General features: G+C 34.0%; 1 protein-coding gene across 1 annotated transcript in view; it reads left to right on the plus strand.

Annotated features, from left to right (window-relative positions):
- Positions 1-11,791, plus strand: part of LOC149802728 (uncharacterized) — a 32,990-nt gene that overhangs the window by 2,944 nt on the left and 18,255 nt on the right. The gene's annotated exons all lie outside the window — the stretch shown is intronic.

Genomic DNA, 11,791 nt, shown 5'->3' on the forward strand with positions numbered 1-11,791 from the left:
TTTGACCTCAAAATCAAGCCATGTTGAGACTTACACAAAATGCTGTTTGTATTAGAGTAGAAGTGGTACTTTTCCTTTCTTTAAAGGAGACTAGAAATCAAAATGTTCCTTTTACGTATGTAATTCTCTACAGATTTTAATTCGACTGCAATGTTTATAAATTAAATATCATAAGCGGGTAGTGATTATATTGTGTGGAAGATACCACGATTCCGTAAATTGCCGAGTTTTTCCGAGTTTTGATGAGACGACAGATCACGTGGTACCGTGACGCTATACTAGCCAGTCCTCGAATACAAACATAAACATTGGCGAGCGAGGCAGACAGGAGACCACATTTGGGTTGCACATTCAAAAGTTGAATCTGCAGTCTGATATAATAGTTTATGTACTGTACTGGTAAGTGCTAAAAGAAATTTGTTAGGCACAGGCCCGGGCTGGTGACTTAAATAAACTAAAGTCCTGAATGAAATTCCACAAGCCCGGACAGTTCATACCTGTCAACTCTCAAGCCAGGAGAAAAACCTCCCGATTTTGGGGGTATTTCCTCATTTACATCCCGAACTCATAATATCTCTCAATTTTGCGCAGCGAAGTCCCGATTATTACATTATGTCTGTCAATTTTCATTTGTCAGAAGAAAAAAACCCAACCCAAACCATTTTTAAACATAATGTATGCAATCCACAGTCTAAACTGCCACACTGCTGACATCGTAGCGATATGACTGAAAAATTGTTAAAGCTACGTTAAAAATTCAAATCACACGCACACACGTCTAAACCCGGCACTGGACGAAATAATTAATATCATACAACAGTTTTTTTCTTCTTTTTTTTCTTCTTCAGTAAATAGAACTTGAAGATTAAACATTATTCAAGTAAATTTCAGATTTTTTAAACAACTACAACAGTACTATATTAAAAAAATAATTAAAAGAATAAAATTGTCACCAATTAGCTTAAATGAATGATCACGTTGAAATTTTCTCTGCAAACAAAATCGCATCTCCATTTCCGCCAAAGAAACTCGGCCAGTTAACACCTGACATTCCTCTACCGTATATGAAAAGTTTAATTACCATGATTAAATTACAAGGAATAAAACAAAATATACCATGCAGTATATGTGGCCCTAAAGAACTAATTCTGATTAAATATTTTATTCAGCAAACAGTGTTACATGCATTAAGACTTAAACCTAAGGAAAAAAAGTGGGGCATAAAACTGAGAAAAACAGTTGCCACATGTACGGTAACTTGTGACTGCAAATTTGAACTGTTAAAATGAAGTCCATGGCATCGTAAGTAACAACAAAATAGGCATCGTTTATTTGGTATTGCTGATTGCTGATGCTTACACATACACACACTGTCGAACATGGTTTCTTTGAAGTATGTCCGATCACAAGATCAATGCAAGGATAAGGAGTATGTTCATTAGTCACACCGGCTGTATTGTTTGCGTACTTAAATCAAAACTTTAGCTATCTTGCAATTTAGCCAGAACTGACCAGAATATGCAAAAGGGGCTTGTCATGGGGGAATAATAAGGCGTATCACAGCGAGAAAAGGCACGTCAAATGGGCGGTCACACATTGGGGCAAGGGGGGGGGGCATAGCCCCCCCCCCCCGTTCTATTGTCAGACAGTTAATGTGAAACTTTGACCTTTTTTTTTAATCGCTGCTTTTTAAACTGCCCAAGGAATAGTTTTATATCAGTTCCAATTAATACAGATTACCGTTTATGCAAACTACATGTATACAATGCATTTTTTTAAAATTATTTTTTATAAGATTACTGAAAATTGTGTTTTCTCGAAACACGACAGGTTTAGAATCTTTTTTTTAGCAAAGCTTCCATTTGATTAAAATCAAATCTAAATTTTCACCTAGGACAGTGGTGATTTGATTTAGATTGTGCCGTGTTAAGGCATGTATGTCAACATCTTGAAAATACATTTACTCATTTCACCAGCGCGATCAAAGTTTCCTCAGGCAAACAATTTTTGTTTCGACAAGCCTGACGGGCACCTCACTTTGAATACAGGATGGGCCGGAACTAAAACCAGAAGGGGCCCAGGGTGTCGGGCTATCAGATTTGTTTTTAGCACTGCTGTTTTAGATAAAAGATATGTGGATTGATTGTTGCATTTTGTGGTCACTTACTCGTCTTTCTGCCTATTTTCGTAACTCACACGTTTAACTCTTTTCCCAGGATTTAAAGTGTCCAAAGGTATGTCTGGAACAGCGCCAACTTTTAGTCTAGGCCTAGCATTTACGTATCTTTGAGCTGCTATTTTTTCATGATCCCTCTTGTAACATTCCTTTGAGAAATGTAACGAGCACATAGTGCTGTATGGTGTTGCTTTGAAATCGACTCGTTTGTAATAATGCACCTATTCTTTCATGATGCCTTTATCTTTCGGAAAAGAAAAAACAAATATGTCCACAGGCTTTTCTTAATGTTCCATTACACCCGTAAGCAACGCAAAACGTTATTGTCTTTTACTCTGGCAACTTCCACTTGGGCTGCTGGAGTCGCTACTATGACGTCACATCCCGAAAGTAACCGAATAGGCGTGGAAATTTTGCATACGAGGTCACGGAAATTCAGCTCCTAGAAGATAGGCCAATATTTAAATATTGGCATTACGGTCGCAGATGATACTTCAGAATAAGGTTTTCTGCTATAGTACTTTTATTATTATTCTATATTTCCATTGGTTTCTGGTCTCCTTTAACTTTGTTTTGGGGTTAAACTTTAAATTGATGAAGATTGTAATGAGATTCAGAAGTGTGTTGAAGTTTGAAGTTTTTGCTAGAACTGATAGTTTTGATGGAACAGTTGCCAAGTGTAAGTGTGTGATGTCTGGCTTAGTATTTGGAATAAGTTCTTTCCTTGAATTTACAAAATTCACTCTGACTTTAATGGACAAACAAGAGCTATATGTCAGTGGTGTAAAGAATTTGGAAAATTAAACTCTATGACAACCACTGGTTCTTCTCATCTGGACATTTAGCCACTTCAGATATGTCCAGTATACATATTGGTACTGCAACTTTTCCTGGTGGGAGTCCTGAACTCCTAGTTTTAAAATCCTAGTGAGACCTCTGATCCAGTGTGTTTTTCCATAATGGATAGGAATAGTGGTCATCACTGATGTAATTCATAGTAGACAGTTTAAGTTCTATTTTCCCAATAATAAAGTCACAGCAATCAGTGTATCCCCTTGGGGTGCAAGATTGGAGTTCAAATTCCCATTGTTGACAGAAATGGGGGTCAGACTGAGTGAAAAACACAAACTTTGATATCAAAACTTGGGGTCAAATAAAAAATGTGGGTATCTTTTGAAGCGCAAATGAGTGTAAAGGGAAACACTGGCAATGTAATAATGTAATGGTTTATATCCACTGCATTGTGTGGAACTCAACCTGCCAGGATAGCCACAGTAGCAAAGATGCTACCAGGACATGCTGTTGTGTGAATCATGCAAAATTTGTATGAATTCATGCACTTTGAAAGCAGTGATGCGAGAGAACTCAAACAAATTAGTTTAGAATTCGCACATATAAAACTGTACTCTGTGCATTATACAACTCTTTTTAACTGTTTATCCTTAAAGTGATTGTCATAACACAAATCACACAACATTAGCCTTTTTTCAGTTAGGCAAATGTTTACATACCTGGGTTATTGAGCTTGATATGAATGGCTGTTAAGCTAAATTTGATTGGCACATAGGGCCCATTCTATCGTGGTTTGAACTTTGCACCATGTAAGTTATACAAATTTGCATTTAAAATATAGGCTACCTAATAAAAAAAACTGGCTGATTCGCAGTGTGGTTCACACAGAGTGACCCTGATTAGAGGTGCCAAACGTTCAGGAAACTTCTTTTGGGTACCCATCGATCCTAGCGATCAGTTACCCGGGTACCCAGTCAAAGGGAATTTGTATTAAATGTAAACCTGAACTGCTTTGTTATAGGTTCACATGTGCCAACCCACAAGAGAAGTATAAGCATAATTATTATTAATTTAAGTGGCAAAAAATGTCTTATATGAGAATAAAAAGAACAGTCTATATCTTACATGCCATAATTACAGAAAACTATATAAAAGCTTGCATTTATTTTTGCTACATACCCAGATATGCAATTATAACATGTGTCACGAATTGGCTAAATCCATGTGGATTATTAGTTATTACAATAGTAGGCAAATTGTAAAATTATTTAATATGCATAACACTCACTTTAACTAGTCAAAATGTCTACAGTAATTTTTGCAAATAGTCATAAAGTCTACAAATGATAACTGTTATATTACATCCCCGTCAAATTCTTATTTCAAAATCTTTAAAGTGCTATTGATTTGTCCTTTTCCAGATGCAGATGTAGCCAGTTCTTAAGTTAAACAAAAGCTCTCCCTCCTGACATTTTTAAGTCATATTACATCCATCAGTCACATCAATAAACCCTGTTTAAAACAATATCTGGTGCTATTTATTTTCACTTTAGACTGGCCTGCTACATAAACCACTGCCTCCTGCCCTGATAACTTGCAAACCCACTTATGATGCTGGGTTTTTCGTGGATGCCATTAATTTTTTTACTACAAAATACTAAAACTTGGACTTTATTTGTTAAACATGAAGAAAATTGCAGTCAAAATTGGTAACTGAAACCTTTATATATTGCTCATTTTATAATCGTAAACAGTTGATATGACCTGGAAATTTGAATCAACATTATAAAAATACCAACTTTTAATAAGAAGTAATATATTTTATTAAAATTCTTTCCAAACAATATTCTTGGTACACCATAAATAATAGTATGAAACGAAATTTTGATCAATGAAATTGTCACTAACACCTAGTTGAGGCAGTACTTTAATAAATAAGTACCTATTAAATAGTTTCTTTTTATCAAGTGCAATGCTTGTTTTAGTCATATCTTTTAGTGTGGTTTAATTATAATGATCATAAATATAATTTTCCCTGTTTTATTAAAACGTGAAATATGTCAGCCTGCCATAACAACTATGTGCGCGAGCATTTATGTGAGAACCTAATTAAGTGCCGACGGTGTTTTGATGCCTAATTTGCATAAGTAATTGTTGTATTGTTGCACTGATTTAAATGCTGTCTTCTCCTTTTATTACTGCATTAATTACGTCTTTTGTATCGAGGGCCCCGAGTGGTTTAAAACACTGTCTGTTATGGATCACTGCCATCTCACCTCTGTCTGCGTGGGTTCGAGTCTTGGATTTGGCCAATGTGGGTATGTGAGAAAGCTTGCCAGTAGCTTATCGAGGGTCGGTGGTTCTTTCCGGGGATATCCAGGGTTCTTACTCCACCAATAATACTGGCTGCCATGTATAGCCTATCATGTGCTGAAAAATGGTGTTAAACCCTACAACAACAACGTCTTTTGTATCAAATAAAGCAGGTTGACTAATTGAACAGTTAAAAGGCATGCAAATCCAACCTCTGGAGGAGCTATATAGTTTCAATGTTTGTAGTTAATTTGTGATTTCTGAATTGGCACTTGGAGATTTCTCATGGATGAGTTGAAGTTTCACTTCTACTTGCAGTGAAATCATGGCATCAGTATTTCATTACAGAACAATGAAAAATATTGACTTTTGATGATGACGACTGTTTCACAAACTAAACATTCCCTTTATTGAGGAATTTAATAATTTCTAACATGATTTTAAAATGAGTATTCAGCAATTGAACAGATCAGTTTGCTCATCACTTCCCTATGGTTTTCTCAATGTCATGCAAGGATGGTATCATTTCATAATGTTATTAAGGTCACTCGATAACTTACACCCTCATTATTGTGCGGTATATGTTTTTGGACCCATTTGTGCACAAGTTGTCAAGGAGAGATGTATCTGGTAACAAAATATAATGAATCGATGACATGGTTTCACATTCAAGAAACCTTTCTGGGGTTTTTTAAAACTGTTTCATATACATAATATAAATAGAAAATAAGGAATTTTTATAAAAAATTTAATGATCATTCATATATTTAATATATAATAAAACAAAATTAAGTAAATGGGTGTAGTATTCCATTTATCTGGTTGCATGTCACATATTAAGCGGGTGCAATCATGTCAGTCAGTAGCAGTTGCAGCAATATGTGACAAATAATGTCTAAAAGGGAAATTTTAGGCATATAGTAGTCCAGGCATGTGGAATTTCCTTCAGGGCTTGTGACTTTTTGAAAGTCACCAGCCTTGGGCCTGTGTCTAAAAATTTCTTTGAGAAATGGCGGTGTGAAGTGGTAGAATGGGAAATGGTCTAGCTCTCCTTAAAGGTATAATAGTAAGCTAAACTTTCGATAGGCACACATAGTAGAATGCCTAAACTAAGCATCGGTACCAAATTTATTAGATGCAAAATCTAGCTTGCAATATCAGCATTGATTCACAAATCAGTCATGAGAGTAAGGAGAGAAGTGTCATTCCTTTTATTGTTATATATAGTACATGTATGATAAGTAAACTGTAAGCAACAATACAAGCCCTGTGACGATGAAAAAAATCACAAATGACACAAGCCTTGAACTGTAATTGTTATTCTTTTTCTCAGTCTGAACTTGGAAACATTCTTTTTAAGGTGTGCTAGGTTATCCATTTTATTACCCAGGTTACTATCAGCGGATGAGTATTTGGGTACCCATTGGTATCTTTAATCCTGATATGGTATTCTTGATTATATCATGAATTTGGATATAACACAATTGTGGCATGACTCCCGAAATGTCGTGTAATTGTTTTCTTTGACATGGAAAAGTATTTGTCTTCTTTAAGTACAAAAAATAGCTTGTAAAAAGTTTATCCTTCTGGAGAAGAGATCATAATGAATTTGAATATAAGATGATCATGGAGTCGCTTCTGAAACTTTATACACATGTTTCTCATACATGAAAAAATATCTTTTTCTTTGTAAATGTACAAAAAATAAAGTGCAAAAAAAGTTTATTATTATTTTTGGGCATAGATGGCATATGAATATGAATATAAAACAATTGTGGCTTGGCTCCTGAAATTTTAAAATTGCACCAATGAATGTTTTGTGCCAAAATAAACATTAGAAATATGAGTATCTGAACAAATGGTGGGTCCTTTTGAGAACTTTGATCTTAGTTTATTGTTGAAATATGTAAGCTCATAAGTGTTAATCTTATTACTGTTCCATGAACAATAAAGACATTAGGTCTTTTTATTAGTCTTCAACGCATTCTCTATTAGTCATTGCACAAATAATATCTGACATGTTTGTTCTTTAAAGGAGATACACAGCCAAGCAACAAACAGTGTGTTGGCTGATGACAGATTCTCACCTAAATTTATAAATCAGTTAATTTGAGTAAATTGCTAATCATCAGTGCCATTTGCAGAGGAGCTACAAATTTTTCAAATTATTAGCCAATGATTTATGAAATTTATGAAACATAAAAATAAAAAAATGTCACCAACATGTACATGTGGCTGGGCAGTGTTGTTGGACACAATCAATTGACCAGTGAATAATGTCATCCATTCCCTATAAAAATGACCCCATTGTTTATTGATGCTGCAGTCATTAAGACAAAAAGGTGTAAAAGTGTTAATTTGAGTTCATTTATGTTGGACATCTATACAAAGAAACAAGAAACTTTTTCCGTTAAAGTGAAGATTGAAGCCTTTGATGGGATTAAGTCCAATGTTAAACAATCTCATTTAGGTAGAGAAGCAGTCCAAAGCTTAGAGTATGCTTTACAATTGACAAAGATGCAAGATAGTGACTGTGTTCAAATTCTTCAGTTGAGGAATATGACTGACTTTGCCAGAAGCAATTGTGACAATAACAGGGGTCCATAAAACCTGATCATGCTATAGATTGAACTGTGTTATAACCAAGCAAGTCAGTTAGCTGAAGAAAATTATGCATTTAATTTAAATACGGCAGGAGGGTGGGAGTAACAAAAATATATGCTTTTGATTAAATGAAGATATACTTGTCTGAAAAAGAATTATATATTGACAGCTTATATGTATGTTGTAGTACAATCCATAATCTGTTAAGTACTGTATTTGTATATAATAAATCCATGAATTCAACTATAGGTCACATGTTATAAACAAGGTTCCCATGCTATCGGAGAAAAAGTCGAGAGAAATTACAATTTTTCACGATTATGAAAATTTTGAAAATAATGACAAAAGTCGGGAAAACACTAAGAATTTTTCTCCACAACTTGATGCTCAAATTAATTACGTAAATGAATCGTAACTGAGCTGATCATGATATAATTTTATCGAGTTCTAACCAGAATATTAGGATGTTGCAGTATGGCTCATTTGGGTGCTTGCCATAAATATATTTGTTGAAACAATCCAAACGCGCAGTGGATTAGATTCATCTAATGTATGTTTTGTTTCACCAACAGCTCGAAATCCATATTTTTTTATTATATGGAAAGTATTAAAACCAGTCTAGCATCACAAGAGGCCAATATGTTGGCATTAAAGCATAGCTGCTTAGCAGATGGGCTGGCAAACTTAAATGTTGTTAATTTGAGTTATACCTGCATGAAATCGATATGAAAATTATTTCTTCAGAAATTGCTAGTATTAAAATCGTTATGTCTTTAATCTGTTGAAAGACGATAAAACTAATGCATTGATGAAATCGGAGCTGGTTTGGCACTTGTACTGAATTCAACTTTTTGCTAAAAATAGACCATGAGATCACTGACAAAGCACCGAGAGATGCTTAGAAACATGTCATAATTTATGAAATATAGGCAGATATAAAGTTGGTTTTATTTGCTCTTCCCTCACTATGTAATGTTTTTGTATTCTGCTATAATATATGAGTGTGTACAATAATAATTTTGTACATTTTATTACTTTGTCATTCTTTTGCATTGTTTTCAAATCTACGTCGAGTAAAGCTGTTGTGTGTACACATTAAAGTTATACATATATGTATGTGTCCCAAATGAATGTGTTCAAAGGATTAATATTCATTTATATCTACTTTGTTTCCTTTTCAGCTAGTATTTGTGTGTAAAATGTGTATCATTTTAAGGGTGGCTGTCATCATTAGTGACAGCAGTTTTTTTATTGCTGTTTTCATCAATACATACATACAAGTTTACTTCCTGACAAAATGTAATTGTATATAATTTTTAATTAAGGAAATGTATTATCCATGTAGTATAAATATAATCAACCAGTGATGCTCTTTTCAAAACCATAATTCTTAAAAATATAATGCATTCTTTTATCTTCTAAACTGTCATTCAAAATTATGATTTGTTTGTAAATCAGACATAGAAATAAACATAAATGTTCTCTCCTTATTTTCTTAATTTTATTACCGATTACTGTACCAGTAACACATAAGAATCAGGACTGTTTAATAAAATCACTAATGCATAATACAAAAAAAAACACAAACATTAATGCATTGTTTTTAAACTTATGGAATATGTATGCAACATTTCTAGGTTCTACATGCATAATATCACAACAACTAAACAGAGCGTAATTTTATGTGCTAAACAAAATATAAAAAATAGTCACTTTCCTACATGTATACATCCCTCTCTATTTATATGTTAAAGCATGAATCACATATAAAAATACCTCATCAACAATATTTAAGAGGGGAGACGGGCAGTTTCTTTGGAATTTTCATCTCAAAATATACAGGGTATATCTATCGGTGATGAAATACAAGGAATTTGTGTATTATACTGTTCTAGAAGATCCATCGAATTGGATTATATGATTTATACAGTCTGCAGGCTTAACCAGCAATGTAACCAAATATTGGAATGCACATCTATATTCAGTTGAACAAATTTAATGCCTGGTACTTGGTTTTGAGTAAGAACAATAATAAGAATAATAACACAGAAAAGAAGACTGAATGCCATTACGCTGGTTTGCCTTGTCCGAATGGCTATTTTTAGAAACTGATATCACTGTTGTGACATTTCACAGAGATAAAAAGTACAAGCGCCATAAGTGATTTTGATTGCAGTCGCACAAGAACACAATCTCACAACCGTCATTTTCAAATATTATAGAAAAAAATTAAATAAAATTTGTATACTGGTTGTAATAAAAATACAAAAACGAAAGAGCACAAAATTTTCTATATTTATTCTGAGGCCAACTTCTGGAGTTTTGTTGTATCATGTGATTACCACTTTGACATGTGCTCTCTCACGCATGGAGCATACAAAGCTGGAAACCAGACTACTCTGCTTGATGAATCAGGCTGGCCAAGTTTCTTGTAGTTGTTCTTGAAATAAATATGTTGAGAATTATAGGTTCTTTCTGGTTTTTACAAAAGGTATCAGACTTTAATTTAAAATAATTTATATTTTGCACAACAACACTGAAAAGGAGATTGTTGTTGATATCACATGACTATTGGACTTAACAAACTTTTTACATATTACTTTTTGTACTTTTAAGAAAAAGAATGTCATGTAAGGGAAAAGTACATATATGCAAAATTTCGGGACCCATGCCACAATTGTATTATATTCAAATCTGTGCTTTAAAAAAGTGTTATGGCAGGATCACAACATATATGTTCCTTCAGACACAGTACATGTACATTCAGCCTCATGACTGGGTCATTGCTTTTCAAGGACTAAATACATGGTTAGCATTTAAGTGTAAATTCAGTGTTTTGGTGGGGGGAGGTTGTTTTTTTCTTCTTTTAAAACAGAAGTAGCTGTAATCTGGAATAAAAAGTACATATACCTCAGAGGATTACTTTTCATGTTTAATTAGTAGAATAACTATGCACTATTTAAAAGAAGATCAACAATGTCTCGTCAAGTCTGTGCATAAGTTTTTTTAAAGATTTCTTTGAATAAAGTTAAAGCATAAACTTGCTGCAGAGTGTGTTAATCAGCCTTTTGTAAATGAAAAAAGAACAGTATTATTAGTGCAGTTTTTGAAGCATTACGACTATGCTAATATTATCTAACATTTGATTTTTGACGTCATATCTATTATGTAGTCATCATTAAAACTAGGAAAGTGTTTATAATGATCTGATAATGATGTAGATAAATTGGCATCTCTCTCTCTTTTATCTAAAGAGCATGGTTGCATGGTTCATACACAGTAAGCCACACCCATTTAATAAAGACCATGCCCACTCTGCAGTGGTTATCCCCAATGACTCTGCGAGAAAGCACGGTTTGCAAAGCAACTCCATCAGGATGCTTGAGGAGATGGTGGAGTTTTTTTCTTCATAATCCTATCCGCTTTCTCTCTGACACCACTGTTTTTCATGGGGTTCTGAAAATACACGAGTTGTACTGTATATGATGTTTCATTGTCAAATGAGGCCTCAATGATTATTTCCAACTGTCTGACTAGTTAAAGAGAATTACCTTCTTATGGGTACCTGAGCAGAATTGTGAATACTGTTTTTACTAGTTACATTTACCAAGAATCATAGAGATATGATTACTTGTTGTTGCCTTACTTTGCAGGTCATCTACTTTCTGATTTTCTTCTGCTTAAAATCAGTTGTAATTCTCTTCTGCTTCTTTCTTAAGTTAAGACTTGATTATAGTCCCTTTGTAAGCTCGATGTTGTAGAATAAGCTTGATGTACCTTCATGCTGTGGTGGCTTTGTGGTTAGCATGCCGGACTCATTGCTTAATGTATGCAGACTAAAATCATTACACTGGATCAAGTCGGGTCAGCTACCATTGTGCACAACTGGGCAGGGTACATTACTTC

The sequence above is a fragment of the Sinohyriopsis cumingii genome, chromosome 3, assembly GCF_028554795.1.
Source record: "Sinohyriopsis cumingii isolate HCF-2022 chromosome 3, ASM2855479v2, whole genome shotgun sequence".
Classification (NCBI taxonomy): domain Eukaryota; kingdom Metazoa; phylum Mollusca; class Bivalvia; order Unionida; family Unionidae; genus Sinohyriopsis; species Sinohyriopsis cumingii.